The 18,614-nt window shown below is 42.0% G+C and overlaps 1 protein-coding gene across 1 annotated transcript in view; it reads left to right on the top strand.

The window, feature by feature from the left end:
* The window catches only part of MOB3B (MOB kinase activator 3B), a 241,459-nt gene that overhangs the window by 221,845 nt on the left and 1,000 nt on the right, over positions 1-18,614 (top strand). The window lies entirely within an intron of this gene.

Raw genomic sequence — 18,614 nt, forward strand, 5'->3', positions numbered from 1 at the left:
TCATTCTGGTCATTGCTGGAAGCATCACTTCCTATGGTCTCTACCCTTATATCACTTCCACATCCCATGGGTATCACACTGTGAATAAAAGAAATATCATAGGAAAAGTACAAGAAATGAGTCCAAGGGCAAAATCACTGAAAGGAGTCTGATGTGTCACTTGGATAATACTGTTGTCCTTTGGTCTTTTTACTTCTTAATAAAATAGGTGATTCTTGATGAAATAGGTGATTCTTTCCTAGAATTCGCCAAACAAAGCATGTTTGGGAAATAATGTTTTTTTTTTCCTCTGCTTTAAAAATACATCAACAAAAATATTTTATGACAAGCTATTCCCTCTGGGAGTTATTAATTCTGGACAAGACTTTTTCAAAGAATAAATAAGGATTTCTGTAACTGTTAGAGGGAAGAGTCCATTTCTAATCTGACAATTAAGCTGTTTTACTAGCTTTGAGTGTTCTAATTTCAAAGTTTTTCAGTATCTTTTCTAATTGCATCAAGGAAAAAGATTTAGCATAATTTTAGTTCCATTTGTGATTAAGGGTTTGGTTATAAGAACAAACTAACAATAAAAAACAATTAAAAATGGAAAATAAAACTAAAGGCTATTTATGAAATCAGTTCGTTGTGAGTTTAAGAATTCAGATGTCACAAATAAAAGACACACAGCCATCATCTATTTTGTCTTTTTTATGTGTTTGACTTATTTCTTTAACAAATATATTCTTCATCTTGCAATGATCTTGGAACAGATAAATGAAAAGCAAGGTTAATTCTACAAAAACCTAATTCAGAATTTATTTTCGAACCCGTATACATATTTGCATTTTAGCAGAAGTTCCTTCGCTCTATGACAAGTTTTCCCAGGAGGGTGTCTTGTGTATTGTGTAGCTTCTCAACCGATTAATGTTGTACTGCTTTTTTCTTGCAGTAGGATTGAGTATTAAGTTTGGTCATGACCTGGAATACAAAGATAAGAAGTCTATATTGTAGAAAAAGCTCATCAGTCAGAGTAAATAAACCTGAAGTAGAATCTCAGGCTTGCCCCTACCTTATTTGTGTGACATTGGGGTAGGATATCTGTCCCTCAGAATTCTAACTACAACTGGACTTATAGATTTGTTCCTATGTAGCTTATAATTTTGGGGGATAATAATGTAAGATTAAACATCCATTATGTCCATCACGAATCCAAGGGACATGAACTTGGGTGAACTCCGGGAGATGGTGAGGGACAAGGAGGCCTGGCATGCTGCAGTCCATGGAGCACAAAGAGTCAGATATGACTTAGCGACTGAACAACAACAACAACAAGATTAAAATATAAACATATTTAGAAAAGCAGAAATGCATAAATTCTGTATGTGCTGTGTGCTGTACTTGGTTGTGTCCGACTCTTTGTGACCCCATGGACTGTAGCCCTCCAGGCTCCTCTGTCCATGGGGATTCTCCAGGCAAGTATACTGGAGTGGGTTGCCATGCCCTCCTCCAGGGGATCTTCCCAACCCAGGGATCAAACCCAGGTCTCCTGCATTGCACGTGGGTTCTTTACCCGCTGAGCTACCAGGGAAGTCATAAATTTTGTATACTTATATATTATTAGTACATTTATATATTATTAGCACATTTGCAGTCACTATGTAACAATTGTACATGACTCCAGTAACAGCCCCTGTTCTGATAGCAACAATAGAACACTATGTCTGACAAAAGCTGTTTGGGACGAGGTGATTTCTAGACACAGAGCAGAGAGGAATGAGACTTCTGGAATGCGATCACACATATGAAGTCTTCCCCTGTTTCTCGGGTTCACTGTCTGAAATGTGTACCACGATGTGACCAAGAGGCAGGCTGTGAACTGGATTTGTCCTGCAGGCATGATTTGTTGAATCTACATAGATTGTTGTTGTTGTTTAGCTAGCTGCCAACATTTAAAAATGGGAAAACTTGATCTGAAAATCAGAATTTCTGGCTTCTCCAACTAAATCAGAAGATCTGGCAACACTAGGCTTTTTTCTTGTGGCAAGAATTGGCTGAGAGGTGGCTGGCCCATTTAGATGGGGTTGTCTCTCCAGTTTACTGCCGCCTGCCCCACTCCCTGTTGCTGCCCAGACGTGGCTGCTTGTCAGTTACCATCTTCCTCTGACACTGGGATACTTCACTCACGTACATTTCTTGCCACTCCCTGAAGGCATTTCAGGTCACAGCCCCTGCTCCACTGTGTCTAGAGGGACCACTGAGGAAACCACTATTTTAATTTTCAAATGTATCCCCATACACATTGAATATTTGCTGTATTATTAGATTCTCTCTAGAAACCTATACTGTATTAATGATAATAAATGGAAAACTGTCTTAAAGACAATAAATTCAAACCAGATGCCTTTAGTCTTTCCACCCAACAACAGCAAAAATTGATACTCCCATAAGAAGCTTACTTCCCAAGGAAGCTAAGCTGATCATTAAATCTATCCACTCTTTCAATATCCTAAATTCTTAAATTTCAACTCTGCTTCCAAGCAGACTTCATTGCTACATTAACCAAAATGATAAAGAACTGTCACTGGGAAGTAATTGTAGTGTCATCTGTAACAAATACATATTTCATCTGACTTTTCTTTTAGTTCATTATTAAGTAGATATTAACAGAACACATTATTTTTAATGGAAACCTCTTGTTTTAATGCAGCATCATCAACTAACTGGGTTTCATGAAGACAAAAAACAAACAAAAATTCTCAGTACTTAATAAATTAAAATCTAAATGAGGAAATCTAATTAATGTAATTAAACTTTGATTGAGCTTGTAAAATGTATTATTGCATACTAAATTAAGTTGAATATCTGCTCCAGAGGAAATTGTATCATATAATTGAGACATGACCTTACCTATTACCAAATCAGCAGAGGATAATACTAAGCATTTTCAAGAAATAAATAGAACATAAAATTCTGTAAAGCAATTATCCTTCAAGTTATAAATTTTAAGAAAGAAATATATAGAACATAGAGGGGAAAGGTATCAAAAGAATCCTATGTTTATTAACCCAGAGATAGTATTATAGGACTTCTCAGGTGGCACAGTGGAGAAGGCAAAGGCACCCCACTCCAGTACTCTTGCCTGGAAAGTCCCATGGATGGAGGAGCCTGGTAGGCTGCAGTCCATGGGGTCGCTAAGAGTCGGACACGACTGAGCGACTTCACTTTCACTTTCACTTTTCACTTATGCATTGGAGAAGGAAATGGCAACCCACTCCAGTATTCTTGCCTAGAGAATCCCAGGGATGGGGGAGCCTGGTGGGCTGCCGTCTATGAGGTTGCACAGAGTCGGACACGACTGAAGTGACTTAGCAGCGGCAGCGGCAGCAGGTGGCACAGTGGTAAAGAGTCTGCCTGCAATGCAGGAGACATGGGTTCAATCTCTGGGTCAGGAAGATCCCCTGGAGGAGGAAATGCCAACTCATTCCAGTATTCTTGCCTGGGAAATCCCATGGACAGAGAAACCTGATGGGCTGCAGTCCATGGAGTGGCAAAGAGTTGGACACGACTTAGTGACTGAGCACACAATATTATGGATAACTGTTTCTCCATAGCCATGCATATAAGATCTCAACAATGATGTATTTAATATTGCTAAGAACTACATGCTTCAAGAGATAGTAGCGGACAGAAGAGCCTGGTGGGCTGCAGTCCTTGGGGTTACAAAGAGTCAGACACTATTTAGTGACCGAACAACAACACTCTGACTTGCATAAGAGGCAGCAACATTTGGAAAAGTCATATATTGTGAGTTGTTTATCTGAAGGCTAAGTATTTCACTTGGGCTTGTCTTAATCAGAAGTATAATCACATGAAGGTACAAGGGAGACATCTGGTCCACACAAAGTCTGTGGTTAAGGCAAAAACCTTTGTAAAAATGCGAGGTCATTTAGACAGGATGAATTTGGTGGGAGAAGTTAACATTGGCTGGACATGAGGGATCCCTGCCTGATCTGTGGATGAGAACAGAATTCTTTCTTTGCTCAAAATCTCAGATTAAAAGCCTCAGCTCCCTCTGTTTCTTGCTGGCCTCACCCATGCCGGGCACCCTCACACTTAGAGCCTCCACACTGGCCATCCCCCTTGCCTGGATGATCTGCCCCAGACAGCGTCATGTCTAACTCCTTCCCCCTCAAGTCTTTGCTTGAATGTCACCTTCTCATTGATCTCTGCTGGTCACATCTACCCAGAGGACGCACAGCCCCCCTTTCTCTGCTCTAATTTTCTTTTCCGCATATAATCTGGATGATATAATTTATTTATCCAGGGATTGAACCTGCGTCTCCTGTGTCTCTTGCATTGCAGGCGGATTTTTTACTGCTTGAGCCATCAGGGAAGCCCTTTTTTATATAATTTATTTGTTAGGTTTATTGTGTATTGTCTGTCTCCTCCAGCTGAATATAAATTCCATGCCTTCAGGGATCTCTATTTTGTTTATTGAGTGTCCAACACAAAAGAGATACTCATTAGACCTTTGATGAATAAATGAATGGATGAATGAATTCACATGGTGGACAAGTGCCTAATTAAGATCTGCTATCAGAGAGAGATTAATTAAAAGCAAGGTATAATAATGATAATATTAAGTTGATGATACTAACACCAAAAGTATATATTTAAGTGTCTAAGCATGCCCTAAGCCTTTTAGGTGAATAATCTCAGTTAAACAACCCCATGAGGTTGGTTATCTATGTTTATCCCCATTTTAAAGTCAAAATTACCTAAGTAATCTGCCTGCGATTACAAGCAAGAAAGTGATGTCACACAGGTGGCTCTAGAGGCCCCACTCTGAACCACAGAGGTCACCCCCACCCACAAGGCATCAGGCTCTCCTCAAATTGTCTTCTCTGTAGATCCCAGGTCCGTGTAGTTCTGCAGTTCAGCCTTCAGTTTCTTTCCTGGTCATTTGTTAATGTGATTGCAGTAGTGAGTCTGTGACCAGTCTGTCTGAGGTCAGAAAGTCTTTCCAGTCACAAGGTATTCATTCACAATGACAAAGCAGACCCTTAGTCAGAGATCAGGTCAGACAACAGACCTCACAGGGACACCAGAAGGTCAGAATAACTGGTCCACAGAGTGTTGAGGGGTATGAGGCCAAGACTGGAGGCCAAAACATGAGTCCCTGAGGAGGCAGGAGACACAAATCCAGAAAGAATCACCCAGCGTGGGGTAGGGTGTTCCTGTGATCAATTGAAATAGTACATAAGAAACTTCAAGAACTTCCCTGGTGGTCCAGTGGTTAAGAATCTGCTGGGACATGGGGTTGATTCCATATAGGAGACATGGGTTTGATCCCTGGTCTGGGAAGATCCCAGATGTCAAGGAGCAACTAAGCCCAAGCGCTACAACTATCGAGCCTCTGCCCTAGAGCCTGGGAGCCTCGACTACTGAGCCCACGTGTGGCAGCTACTGAAGCCCAGGCGCTCTAGAGCCTGTGCTCCACAATAAGAGACGTCGCTGCATTACGAAGCTCAAGCCCCGCAACTGGAGAGTAGCCCCTGCTCGCTGCAACTAGAGAAAGCCTGCACACAGCAATGGGGACCCAGCACAGTCAAAAAAGGAAAAAGAAAGAAACTTCTAGGTTTTGCTCCCTGCTGTGAAATGGGGCGGCGGGGAGAAAGCATGCATTTCACTCATCCTTAGAGGAAAACAAGCAGACTTTTTAAAGAATTAATAAATAGAAACACCCAAAGGAGAAGATGAACTTAGACATTAAGAAATTTGAGAACCTATCACAGTTAATTTTTGCTAATTTTTCTTCTCTGTGAAAAACATTAATGCATTAATTCGTCAGCCACAACATAAAATATGTGGTTACATTAGATATATGTAACCGAGAGGCTAGAACAAGGAGTGGCTGGGGGACTTAGCTATGCATGTGTTCCCTGGGCTAATTTAGAAATGCACAGGAAACAGAGAAGCAACGTCCATGCCATCTACTTGACTTCTGCCGTTTCCTCTGAGGCACCATAAATGTTTACCAGTTTCTGGTTCTAGCCAGAGATCTTTAACGTGTCAGGATATAAGGCTGGCCAGCGCTTCCCCAGTGGTTCAGCGGTAAAGAATCTGCCTGCACTGCAGGAGATTCAGATTCAACCTCTGGGTCAGGAAGATCCCCTGGAGAAGGAAACAGCAAGCCACTCCAGTTTTTTGCCAGAGAATCCCAGGGACAGAGGAGCTTGGCAGGCTACAGTCCGTGGAATCACAAAGAGTCGGACACGGCTGAGCACTCACTCAATGCTGGCCTGTGTGTGAAGGTCGGATGCTGTGAATGACTTTCACCCTCCTGTTCCTAGGGCTCCATGGATATTCCCCATGAAATGATTTAACTACCAAACACAGAAGAAGCATTTGTCATGAGAGGAGTGGATAGTGGGAGTATTTTTTTTTAATAGTAAATTATTAGATTCAGCAACTACTAAACCATGGAAATTAAAGAAAATTCATCCAAAAGGCAAGCCTTGTTTCACACTTCCAGGAAGAATTTTTAACACATTTCCAACCTTAGCATGAGCTTCCTGAGATTGTGAGGATAACACCAGTGTTAAGTATGACAGGGCATTAACTGGACATTAACTACTAGAGTTCAAACACAACTGATCCGTGAACGTGGAATGGAGAAAGAAGATACTTCCCATGGAAAGCTTGCCAAAACAGACTAGGTAGCTGGGCGAGCAGAAAAGAAAAAAGTTTTTATTCAGAAAAACTGGAAAAGAAACTGAACCCTTTTCTTTACCATCTGTAGAAAGATGGTCCTAAAGGGCAGACTTTAAAATTAAAATTTATTAATCTATTTATTTATTGGGCTGTGCCAGACCTTAATTGTGGTATGTGGGATCTAGCCCCCTGACCCAGGCTCTCTGCATTGAGAGTACAGAGTTTAGCCACTGGACCAGGCAAGTCTTATTTTAATGACTTGTTTTAATGAGATTGTGGAAAGATGAAATCGCAGGTAAGATTCAACAATGCAGTTCAATATTTGGGGAAAGATTCCCCCAAGCTCTTATGAGAAAATTAACCTCGGAGCCACAGAGGCCCCTCTGCCTCCACCGGCACAGCCTCTGCCTGTCCCCAGGCTCCCCGTCCTCGTGTCTGACACTCTACAAAAGCTCGGCAAAGACTCTCCCTGCCTCCAGATCCCCTCTCCCCTCCCACTTCTCACAAGCTGAAGCCAGGCTGCTTTCTCTAAATCCCAGACCTGTGCCCCTCTCCCCCTCCCCCAGACCACCTTGCCTGACAGCCCACCCCCACAGCAGGACCCAGACTCGCTTTAGTGAGGCCCCGAGACAGGCTTCTCGTGAGTTAGAAAGAAAGCCCAACAGCCCTTGCACTCATCCTCAGGTGTTTGGATGTCGTGGCCTAGAAAGTTTAAAATTAAACAACAGAGAGTGATCTATGGATGACATCATTGCCATCTCCCCTCACCTTTATTCCATAGAAGAAAGGACATTTCAACAGCAAAAGAATAGAAAGAGCAGATCTTGGAATACAAGTCCGTCCTCTGGGTTTCCCTAAAGTAGTGAAAGTGTCTACATCTGCAGTCACACGCCGACTGATGACCTTGGGATATCAGGCAGGTGACATAGCCATGCATTGTTTTTGTGAGTTGCTTTGGTGCTGCTGGAGGTGGGTTTTCCTGGCAAGTCCTGACCGCCTAGAGACACTCGATTGCTTGGGCAGCACAGCTCCTCAACATCTGGTCATGCGCCCTGTGATCCTGCTTGCCTGGCCATCTGTAAGAGGGACAGCAGGGAGCCTGCGCTCCCGGACAGCCTAGGGGAACAAGCACGCAGCCCACTCCAGCGGCTGCCACCGCCTCTGAGTGACCTGAACACAGAACTGCTGTGTCCACCCCTAGAGGCGAGAGATCATCCTCCCTTCTCTCCTTTCTCTGCCACTAGTCCAATCCTGATCTGCGGACTGAGAACTAGAACCCTCAAGCCTCCTCTTTGGCTAAGGAGCTTCCTCTGCCACCCACCCCCACTCCTAGGTGGTCTCAGGTAGGAGGCAGGCAGCACCAAAGATAGTCTGCATGCTAGCCAGCGTCTGAGTCTGGAAAAGTGAGAGGGAAAGTCACTGAGTTGTGTCCAACTCTTTGTGACCCCATGGACTGTAGCCCACCAGGCTCCTTTGTCCATGGGATTCTCCAGGCAAGAATACGGGAGTGGGTTGCCATTCTCTTCTCCAGGGGATCTTCCCGACCCAGGGATCGAACCCAGGTCTCCAGCACTGTAGGCAGATTCTTTACCATCTGAGCCACCAGGGAAGCCCAGTTCTAATACTTAATAGACTTTTAAATTTTCTGAGTAAAAGACCATCATGCCATCTGTAAATAATAATGACTTTGTTTCTTCCCTTCCAATCATTACATCTTCTATTTCCTTTTCTTGCCTTATAGCACTAAATAGCACCTGTAGTACAGGTATAGTAAAAGCACCTAAATATTTACCATTTGGTCTTTATAGAATATTTACTAATCTATACTTTATACCATAGTGAGTGAAAGTCGCTCAGTTGTGTCGACTCTGCGACCCCACGGGCTATACAGTCCATAGAATTCTCTAAGCCAGAATACTAGAGTAGGTAGCCGTTCCCTTCTCCAGGGAATCTTCCCAACCCAGGGATCGAACCCAGGTGTCCCTCATTGCAGGCATATTCTTTACCAGCTGAGCCACCAGAGAAGCCCAGGAATACTGGAGTGGGTAGTTTATCCCTTCTCCAGTGGATCTTCCCAACCCAGGAATCAAACCAGGGTCTCCTGCATTGCAGGCAGATTCTTTACCAGTTGAGCTACCAGGAAAGCTTACACCATAGATTTAGGTGTAAGACCAAAGACTAAAGACACCAGAATGAATGAAACTTAGAGGCCTCTAAACATACATTGAAGTTAAATGTCATTTCTTATTTAAATTAGTTAATCCCTACTCAAAAAAATGACATTTAACTTCAGAGTGTGTTTAGAGGCCTCTAAGTTTCATTCATTCTGGTGTCTTTGGGCTTCTGCTTGTGTATGTTTCCCTTTAGAAGATGTGAATGTGGATCGTCACTTTGAGTTGAATGAGAAGATATGAGCTGGGAGAGAAAGGTATTAGAGCAGGATTTGGGGCAAGGGTGATCATTGAGAAGAAAGAATGAGACCACACTGTTCAAAAGTTCTGAATGTTTCCGAGCCCACTAAATTCGAAAGTGACTACATTGTCACCTCACCCTTTATCTTCCTGAAAATTTCTATCCCAAAGCCTTAGGTAGGGTCACTCACAGTAGGATCTGTGCCAGGGTTGGGTGGAAAGAGCCATGTGGCCCAGGGTGGGGTGTCAGAGCTCAAGCAGGAATGAAAAGGGCCTCCAAGTAGGAAAAGGAATGGTTGGTGCAGAATGTTGGAACTGAATCAGGGTCAGGAGGGTGGGAAAGGAGTGGCCTGGTGCAGGTTACTGGAGCCCAGGTGAAATGAAGCAGGCATCTGTGTAGGAAGGCTGCCTACCATGAGGTGGCAGAGGCCCATGGGGCGAGGAGGTCATCTATCTGAGAGGGCAGCCTGGCAGAGGGTGTCAGAGCCTGAGGGGGTCGCAAAGGGCATCTCTGCAGGGAGAGAGAGGCAGCAGCAATGGAAGGCTGGTTCTACAGTATGGCGGGGACAGGGGTGGTTAATCAAACAAGTAAATATACTCCATTAAGCATAGTGGAAGTGAGGTTTCTCACCGTCAAAGAAGGGGGTTTTAAATATGTAAACTGGTTCGTCTAAAATCAAAGGTAACTATTTGAACCCATGTTTTTGATACAGATAGCTATAGAAATAAACCTAAATGTAAATATGTGTGTGTATATATACATATATGGGGCTTCCTGGGTGTCGCTAGTGGTAAAGAACCCCTGCCAATGCAGGAGACATAAGAGACTTGAGTTTGATCCCTGGGCTGGGAAGATCCCCTGGAGGAGGGCACAGTATTCTTACCATTCCAGTATTCTTGCCAGGAGAATCCCATGGACAGAGGAGACTGGCGGGCTGCAGTCCATAGGGTTGCAAACAGTTGGACACAACTGAAGCGACTCAGCACGCACGCACATGCTGGTCATGCCCTCTCACTGAACTGGGGATCCAGCTCCCAGCTCACTGAAAGCCAGTTAGAAGAGCTAGGCTTGCTGACATATTAGTGTCTGAGATTACCTCTTTTCACTCCAATAGGGCCTTTTGGACCTGTAATACAGTCCAAAGCATGGCAAAGAGTCAGATACAACTGAAGTGACTTAGCACATGTGCGTGCACGCACACACACACACACACACACATATGCATATATTACACACAGAGGTACGCTTTTGCACCACACACTGCATTCCTGTCTCTGTTCACCAGCAGGACCTGACCCCAGTGGTGTTCTGATTCAGTGAACCCATCTAGCATCTGGATCTTGGCATGTGGATACTATTCTCTGCTAAAAAGAACCAGGAATTCTTAGAGGTAATGGTTGCTTTCTTAGCTGGGGCTGGGAAAATCCAAGATGAGTGTGGAACAGTGAAAATCAAGAGCCTGGAAAATGTTCATAAGCTTTAAGGTAGAAATTCTTTTTTTAGGAAACTATCCTAAATGAAATCAGTATAAATGCTGAAAAAATTTTAGCCATAAATATGCTCATTACTTTATTGTATATAATAAGCAAAATTGGAAACCTAACTAAGAATAAGGTAAATGACCCAAAACGGTAATGAATATTCACTGAATTGGATGTTATACAGACATTAAAATTAAGTGTATGAGAATGCTTATATTATAATGTTAATATATATGGATTGTATATATTATATATATGCTCCAAATTATAAATGGAGTATCTGGATTCAGCATGAGTAAAACGTCTCACCGAGGTCTGGGTCTTCCTTGAAACTTTCTAGAACCCCTTCTGCTACATCTCATGTACCCAAGTGTATATCAGTGCCTTGAGATGTGGTTAGATTCTTGCTGTTTCAATATCTTGACTTTTCTGCTCGAAAACCATCTACCCTCCTAGGTTTCCACCATTTAGCCATTCAACTCTCCATCCCCCCCACCCACCACTATCATCTTTTTGTCTTCTCTACACCTGCCCTCTGGGCTTCCCGGGTGACTCAGTGGTAAGGAATCCACCTGCCGGTGCAGGAGATGTGGGTTCAGTCCCTGGGTCGGGAAGATCCCCTGGAGAAGGAAATGGCAACCTAGGCCAGGATTCTTGCCTGGGAACTCCCATGGATAGAGGAGCCTGTTGGGATACAGTCCATGGGGTCGCAAAAGAGTCAACTTAGCAACTAAACAACAACACTCCCCCTCATTCATGGAAAAGCAGGGCACCAATTTCCCACAATTCCTCTCATTGCCAAGTCTCACATGTCCTAGGGAGCATCTTTGGACGCACAGACAGGGCATCATGGTCTCTCATTTTACTCAATTTACATCCCAGAGCCAGTGTTGTTCTTCCCTTCTAATCCAATTAAGGATCTGATGCCAGGCCCTTTGGACCTCATTATTACACAATTCTGATCAGCTTTGAAATGTTAAACTTCCAGACTCCACCATAAAACAGTTTTTCTGCTCTTTACTTAGCAACTTCAATGTTCTTATCTCTCTCTCCTAATGCATCCATCCTGTTATTCTGACTCTTTGGATAGCTAGTAATTAGCAACCTCCTAAGACTTCGGTTAAGTGGCAGTTTTTGAATAGCAACCTCATTAAACATCCTCAGCCTGGCCAGATCCCATGCAATCTTCCTCTTCCTTTAAGCTGTGAATGAAAAATCTGGTTTTTAACTCAAGGTTTGAACATCAATAGTTCTCTTTTACTACAAGAGTCACCATGTTAGTAAAATACTCTTACTTCAATGTTTCTATTTATCTAGAAGCTAAAAAAACACTTTAGCTTAATACAAAATAAAGTAAAATAGAAGGATGTAAATAAAAAGGATTTGGACTTGGAAAAAAAAAAGCTCAGATACTCAAAATGATTCACAAAAGCACACGTTGGCAAGCAAGGTTCTCACTTAACCCAGAAGGCCCTATAATTCTTGACAGTCCCACAAAGAGAGGAAAGAGATTACATTCTGTTCAAAAGAACTTTCATGTATTTTGAAAGATCTTAGTTCTTTGAAAATTAATAATCCTGAAGTGATAACTTCTGTTTAGTTTGAGAAAGCCTGTTAAAGAGAACCTCAGTTCTCTGACCGTTCTGATAAAGCACAGTTCATTGTTCCTGGGTTTTCAAAATTACAGTGATATAACCAATCATTTGTTTTATTTGATGTTGTGTGTAAGCTTGCTATTCAGATTTAAGGAAAATAATATTCAAATTAATAATTTAAGCAAGGTTTGAGGCTTCAGTTCATGGACTGCGACAACTAATGTGTGCCTTGTGGAACTATCTGCGTTTAGTGGATTCTCTCGAAGATTAGGGTGACTCAGTTGACATTCTTTAAAATATAACTGCTTTGGGTCATTTTACAAGATTGTCTCATTTCTTAATATTTGTGTGTCTTTTACTTCATTACTTGTTCTATTTATATTTCCTTGCTTTTTGTGCCTCTTAAAAACCTGAATATATGGAAATCTCACCAGTACTAATCCTTTTAGGCATGAAGAAAAATTATCTGTAGAGAAAGTAAATAAATTCTTTATGAAGTAAATAAATTCAGGAAATACATTCAACCCAGTAAATGAGTCGATTATCTACCTGATGTGATATATAATTTACTCATTTTCCAGAGGATCAAATTCAGGGTTGGAGAGATGATTTGCTCATGATCACATAGGTAGGAAGTGATGGAGTGATAACCCAAATATATTCCTCCTTTGTCCTGGCCCAGTGCTCCTGTGGGAGAAGACACAGAAGTGGAAGAGGGACTTACAATGCAGACATGATCAAGAGACAAAAAACAAAGTAAAATCATAGGTTAGAAAGTATATCTAATGGCATCTTTGGTATTAGCAATGGATCCTCCTTAGGGCATTCTTCAAAGACTTAAAATATAGTTTAATAGATAAAAAATAAATATACACTTTTTTAAAAAGAGAAGTCTCTACTCTAATTGAGTAATAGAATATTGGAAAGGCTAACTGTGGCCTAAAATGATGATATCCAGTGAGGACAAATTCACTGTTTCCATAATCTTGTCCCAAGAACTCAGAGTTTATCTGGTATTAATTTGCTAGAGCTGCCGTAATGAAGTGCCACAAACTGAGTTGCTTAAACAAGAGATTTGTTGAGATATGTTTTCATGAAATAATGAGAATGATTGGTCCTTGGGTTTTAAAGAACCATTAATATCATTGATGGTAAGAAGAGACAAGACCTTTTTGGTTTTTGAAGCATTTACAATACTGTATGTTCTTTTGAACTCATAGTTCTTGGGTCTAGTTGTCTGAGACCAAGGTGTTAGTAGGGTTGGTTCCTTCTCTCTCCTAGCTTTTGGTGGTTTCCTGGCAGTCTTTGGTTGTTCCTTGATTTTTGCTGCATCATCCCCGTCTCTGCCTTCATCTTTATATTGCAGTCTCTGTGTGTGTGGATGTCTGTTTCTGTGTTCATCTCTCCCTTTTTAAATTCTCTATGATTATTATTTTGGGGTTGTGCCAGTGGCATGCAGGATCTTAGTCTCCTGATCTGGTGTTGAGCCTGTGTCCCCAGCAATGGAAGCCCAGAGTCCTAACCACTGGGTTACCAGAAAACTACCACCATTCCCCACCCACCCCTTTAAAAAATAAATAAACAACAGTACCAATCATGCTGTATTAGGGACCCACACTGCTTTAGTATGACTTCATCTTAACTAATTACCTGACAGCTCTTTGTTCTCATCCCTTTTCCACCTCCCTGCACCCACGGAAGAATGGGCTGGAGGGCTTAAAGAAAGAATGCTATACACAGAAACATTTCCCTTTGGTTCACCAAGACTGAACCTGACAATCTTTTCCTTTAGGATAATTCCTCTCTGCTTCCCCTCACTCTCTTAAACAATGTAGACTCCTAACGAATTCACTATTTTGTTCCTCAGATATGCCCCATCGAGATCACACTGGCTGAACCTCATTTATGAGCCTTCATTATACTGAAAAACTTTCAAGCCTTTTTAAACTCATGCCCCTTTTCTCCTGATGCTTGTGTCTTTTTAGTTGTGGATATTCTCTAGAGCTGAGAGGTTATCCATCAATAATAATTAGAATTGAGGGAGGGGACGTTAGTTGACACTTTAGTATGAAGAGCAATATTGGTGGTATTGTCCATTTGATTTCTTGCCATTATTGCTTATTATTTGAGTTATTATAAGAGAAATATATGTTAATATTATCTAAGCCTAAATGGCTGTCTGGGGAGGCCTTACAAATAGCTGTGAAAAGAAGAGAAGCAAAAAGCAAAGGAGAAAAGAAAAGATATAAGCATCTAAATGCAGAGTTCCAAAGAATAGCAAGGAGAGATAAGAAAGTCTTCCTCAGTGATCAATGCAAAGAAATAGAGGAAAACAACAGAATGGGAAAGACTAGAGATCCCTTCAAGAAAATTAGAGATACCAAGGGGACATTTCTTGCAAAGGTGGGCTCGATAAAGGACAGAAATGGTATGGACCTAACAGAAACAGAAGATATTAAGAAGAGGTGGCAAGAATACACAGAAGAACTGTACAAAAAAGATCTTCACGACCAAGATAATCATGATTGTTGGGGGCCGGCGTGAGGCACTCTGCCCATGGCAAAGGTCATGAGGAAGGAGGCTTGACATACGCAAAGGCGGGATCGAGCCTCAGGAGTCCCCCTGGAAATCCTCAAGCATCTACCCCCATAACCAGAGCCTGCCTACTTTACTACTTTGTGCTCTCACCTACACCTCTGACTTTACGGGGGGCTGTCCCCCACCACCTCTTTCGGAGAAGGAGTTAACTTAGAGCTCCAGTTAATAATAATTCCTGGGCGTGATAGGAGTGTTTTAACCTACAAACTCCTCTGAAGGTTCTCTAGCCTGCCTGACAGGCTTGTCCGGCCACATGTGATTGCTCACAGCCTCCCAACCATGAGAGGCACGAGATGCTTTAAACCTTCTAAAAACAGGTTCCTTAGAAAAGTTAGAAAATTATTAGTATAAGTATAATGGGCTGATTAGAAATCATATTGGTGAAGGGTTTTTCATTTGTTGAGCCAATGTTTACTGCTAAGTCTCCACATCCCCTGCCCTTATACACATTAATGAATATATAGAAGAAATAAGTATTAACCTTTGATATAAATCACGTTAGACCTTAGGCTAAGTAAATTCTTTCCTTAACTAAAACCCACTACACCCTCACCCTATAGGAATGTAACTTTATTTGGGTGGCGTCTGTTTTAAGAATAATCACCCCTGGAGAAATAAGTGTCCTGGTTGACTGACCGCTGTCACAAGGAGAGGGTCGTAAATTGTCAGCAGGCCCCCTGGCCAGAAGATGATGTAACACCCCTAAGACCTCTGTATACATTTGTATGAAGCACCTGACTTTGATAAAAGTCAGGACTGCTGACCCCGCGTGACTTTTGCATAACATCTCAGTGTATAAAAGTAGACCATGGAAAATAAAGAATTGGGATCAGTTCCTCGAAAGACTGGTCTCCCCATGTCTCTCTCTCTCTCACTCTGGTTGAGTCTCCATCTGGAGTGCGGAACCCACCATGCTTACTAATTATGCCTGGGCTTCTAAGATCCGACCGGGGAGGCCTCAGTGTCTCCTCTCCTTCGGGAGAACGGAAGGACGCCTGCGGCCTACGTAAGTGGTGCAAACTTCTTGTCTTGAAGTTTTATTGGTCTCCCGCGTAAACCAAGCTACTCAGCCTCTTTTCTCCACTGAATATTCCTACTGAGCTATCCTCATTCTATTACTCTTTGTATCCTTAATTAACGTGTAATTAAGCAGTTGTTTCCTGACCCTCGCCTATGCCGTCTCTCCTTCGAATACCCTGGATCAGCTGGGGCTGGACCCCGGCACATGATGGTGTGATCACTGACCTAGAGCCAGACATCTTGGAATGTGAAGTCAAGTGGGCCTTAGAAAGCATCACTATGAACAAAGCTAGTGGAGGTGATGGAATTGCAGTTGAGCTATTCCAAATCCTGAAAGATGATGCTGTGAAAATGCTGCACTCAATATGCCAGCAAATTTGGAAAACTCAGCAAGTGGCCACAGGACTGGAAAAGGTCAGTTTTCATTCCAATCCCAAAGAAAGGCAATGCCAAAGAATTCTCAAACTACCGCACAATTGCACTCATCTCACACACTAGTAAAGTAATGCTCAAAATTCTCCAAGCCAGGCTTCAGCAATACGTGAACCGTGAGCTTCCAGATGTTCAAGCTGGTTTTAGGAAAGGCAGAGGAACCAGAGATCAAATTGCCAACATCTGCTGGATCATGGAAAAAGCAAGAGAGTTCCAGAAAAACATCTATTTCTGCTTTATTGACTATGCCAAAGCCTTTGACTGTGTGGATCACAACAAACTGTGGAAAATTCTGAAAGAGACGGGAATACCAGACCATCTGACCTGCCTCTTCAGAAATCTGTATGCAGGTCAGGAAGCAACAGTTAGAACTGGACATGGAACAACAGACTGGTTCCAAATAGGAAAAGGAGTACGTCAAAGCTGTATATTGTCACCCTGCTTATTCAACTTATATGCAGAGTACATCATGAGAAACGCTGGACTGGAAGAAACACAAGCTGGAATCAAGATTGCCGGGAGAAATATCAATCACCTCAGATATGCAGATGACACCACCCTTATGGCAGAAAGTGAAGAGGAACTCAAAAGCCTCTTGATCAAAGTGAAAGTGGAGAGTGAAAAAGCTGGCTTAAAGCTCAACATTCAGAAAACAAAGATCATGGCATCTGGTCCCATCACTTCATGCAAATAGATGGGTAAACAGTGGAAACAGTGTCAGACTTTATTTTTTGTGGCTCCAAAATCACTGCAGATGGTGACTTCAGCCATGAGATTAAAAGACACTTACTCCTTGGAAGGAAAATTATGACCAACCTAGATAGCATATTCAAAAGCAGAGACATTACTCTGCCAACAAAGGTTCGTCTAGTCAAGGCTATGGTTTTTCCTGTGGTCATGTATGGATGTGAGAGTTGGACTGTGAAGAAGGCTGAGCTCGGAAGAATTGATGCTTTTGAACTGTGGTGTTGGAGAAGACTCTTGAGAGTCCCTTGGACTGCAAGGAGATCCAACCAGCCCATTCTGAAGGAGATCAGCCCTGGGATTTCTTTGGAGGGAATGACGCTGAAGCTGCAACTCCAGTACTTTGGCCACCTCATGCGAAGAGTTGACTCATTGGAAAAGACTGATGCTGGGAGGGATTGAGGGCAGGAGGAGAAGGGGACGACAGAGGATGAGATGGCTGGATGGCATCACTGACTCGATGGACATGAGTCTGAGTGAACTCTGGGAGTTGGTGATGGACAGTGAGGCCTGGCGTGCTACGATTCATGGGGTCGCAAAGAGTCGGACACGACTGAGCGACTGAACTGAATTGAACTGAAGCCTAAATACTCTTCTGACTGATAGATAATTTTCTCAGTCTGTATTTGAGGTAAAAATGAGTTTCATTTTTAAAAGGGACGACCCAGAGGGATGGAATAGGGAGGGAGGAGGGAGGAGGGTTCAGGATGGGGAACACATGTATACCTGTGGCGGATTCATTTTGATATTTGGCAAAACTAATACAGTTATGTAAAGTTTAAAAATAAAATAAAATTTTTTAAAAAAATGAGAAAATAAATAAATAGATAAATAAATAAATTGCCCACGTGAGAAAAAAAAAAGTGTTTTTAACAAAACAAATATATTTCATAAATAACATAGGTCTTAAAATCCCCCCAAAAAATGTTTCAGAAAAACTCCCTCCTAAAGAATTATAGTTAAGATAGCCCAACAACCAGAGTTAGCAGGGCATTAGGATTGAATCTTGGCATCTTATTAGTTTTTTTAAACAGATGTTGTATGGTTATTCAAAAGAACATACAGTATTGTAAAAGCTCTGAAAACCAAAAAGGTCTGTTGTTCTTTAAAATCCAGGGACCAATGATTTATATTATTTCATGAGAGCATACCTCTTATTATTCAAAGAAAATCTTATAATGGTTTGTTTAAAAAAAAAAATCCTAAAAACCATCACATGACCTAAGGTAAGGTCATGAGACTGAGTCACAAAGCTTTTGAAAATTCTTCTCCAGCATTCTGACCTCCATCTGGCAGTGACATCATAATGTCCTCGCTAGTTATAGGACCTGCTGGGCAACAGAAGGGAAACTCTGAGACAGAGTAGATCACTGGATAAATCACGTTGTTTTCCCAATGAATTTAATATTGTTTATTTTTTTATCTGGGGTTTTCACCCCAGAGATTAGTGGTATAGATCCCCCTTATGAAGGTGAGTAATCATTTCAAACTTTCACTCAAATAGCAGATAAGAAACTTGACCCATTATCCTAGAAAACTGGTCCATGGCAATTTTTAAAAAATTTAATTGAAGTGTAATTGATTTACAATGTTGTGTTAATTTCTGCTCAACAGCAAAGTGACTCGGTTATGCGTA

Source organism: Bubalus kerabau, chromosome 4 (genome assembly GCF_029407905.1).
Source record: "Bubalus kerabau isolate K-KA32 ecotype Philippines breed swamp buffalo chromosome 4, PCC_UOA_SB_1v2, whole genome shotgun sequence".
NCBI classification, from domain to species: domain Eukaryota; kingdom Metazoa; phylum Chordata; class Mammalia; order Artiodactyla; family Bovidae; genus Bubalus; species Bubalus kerabau.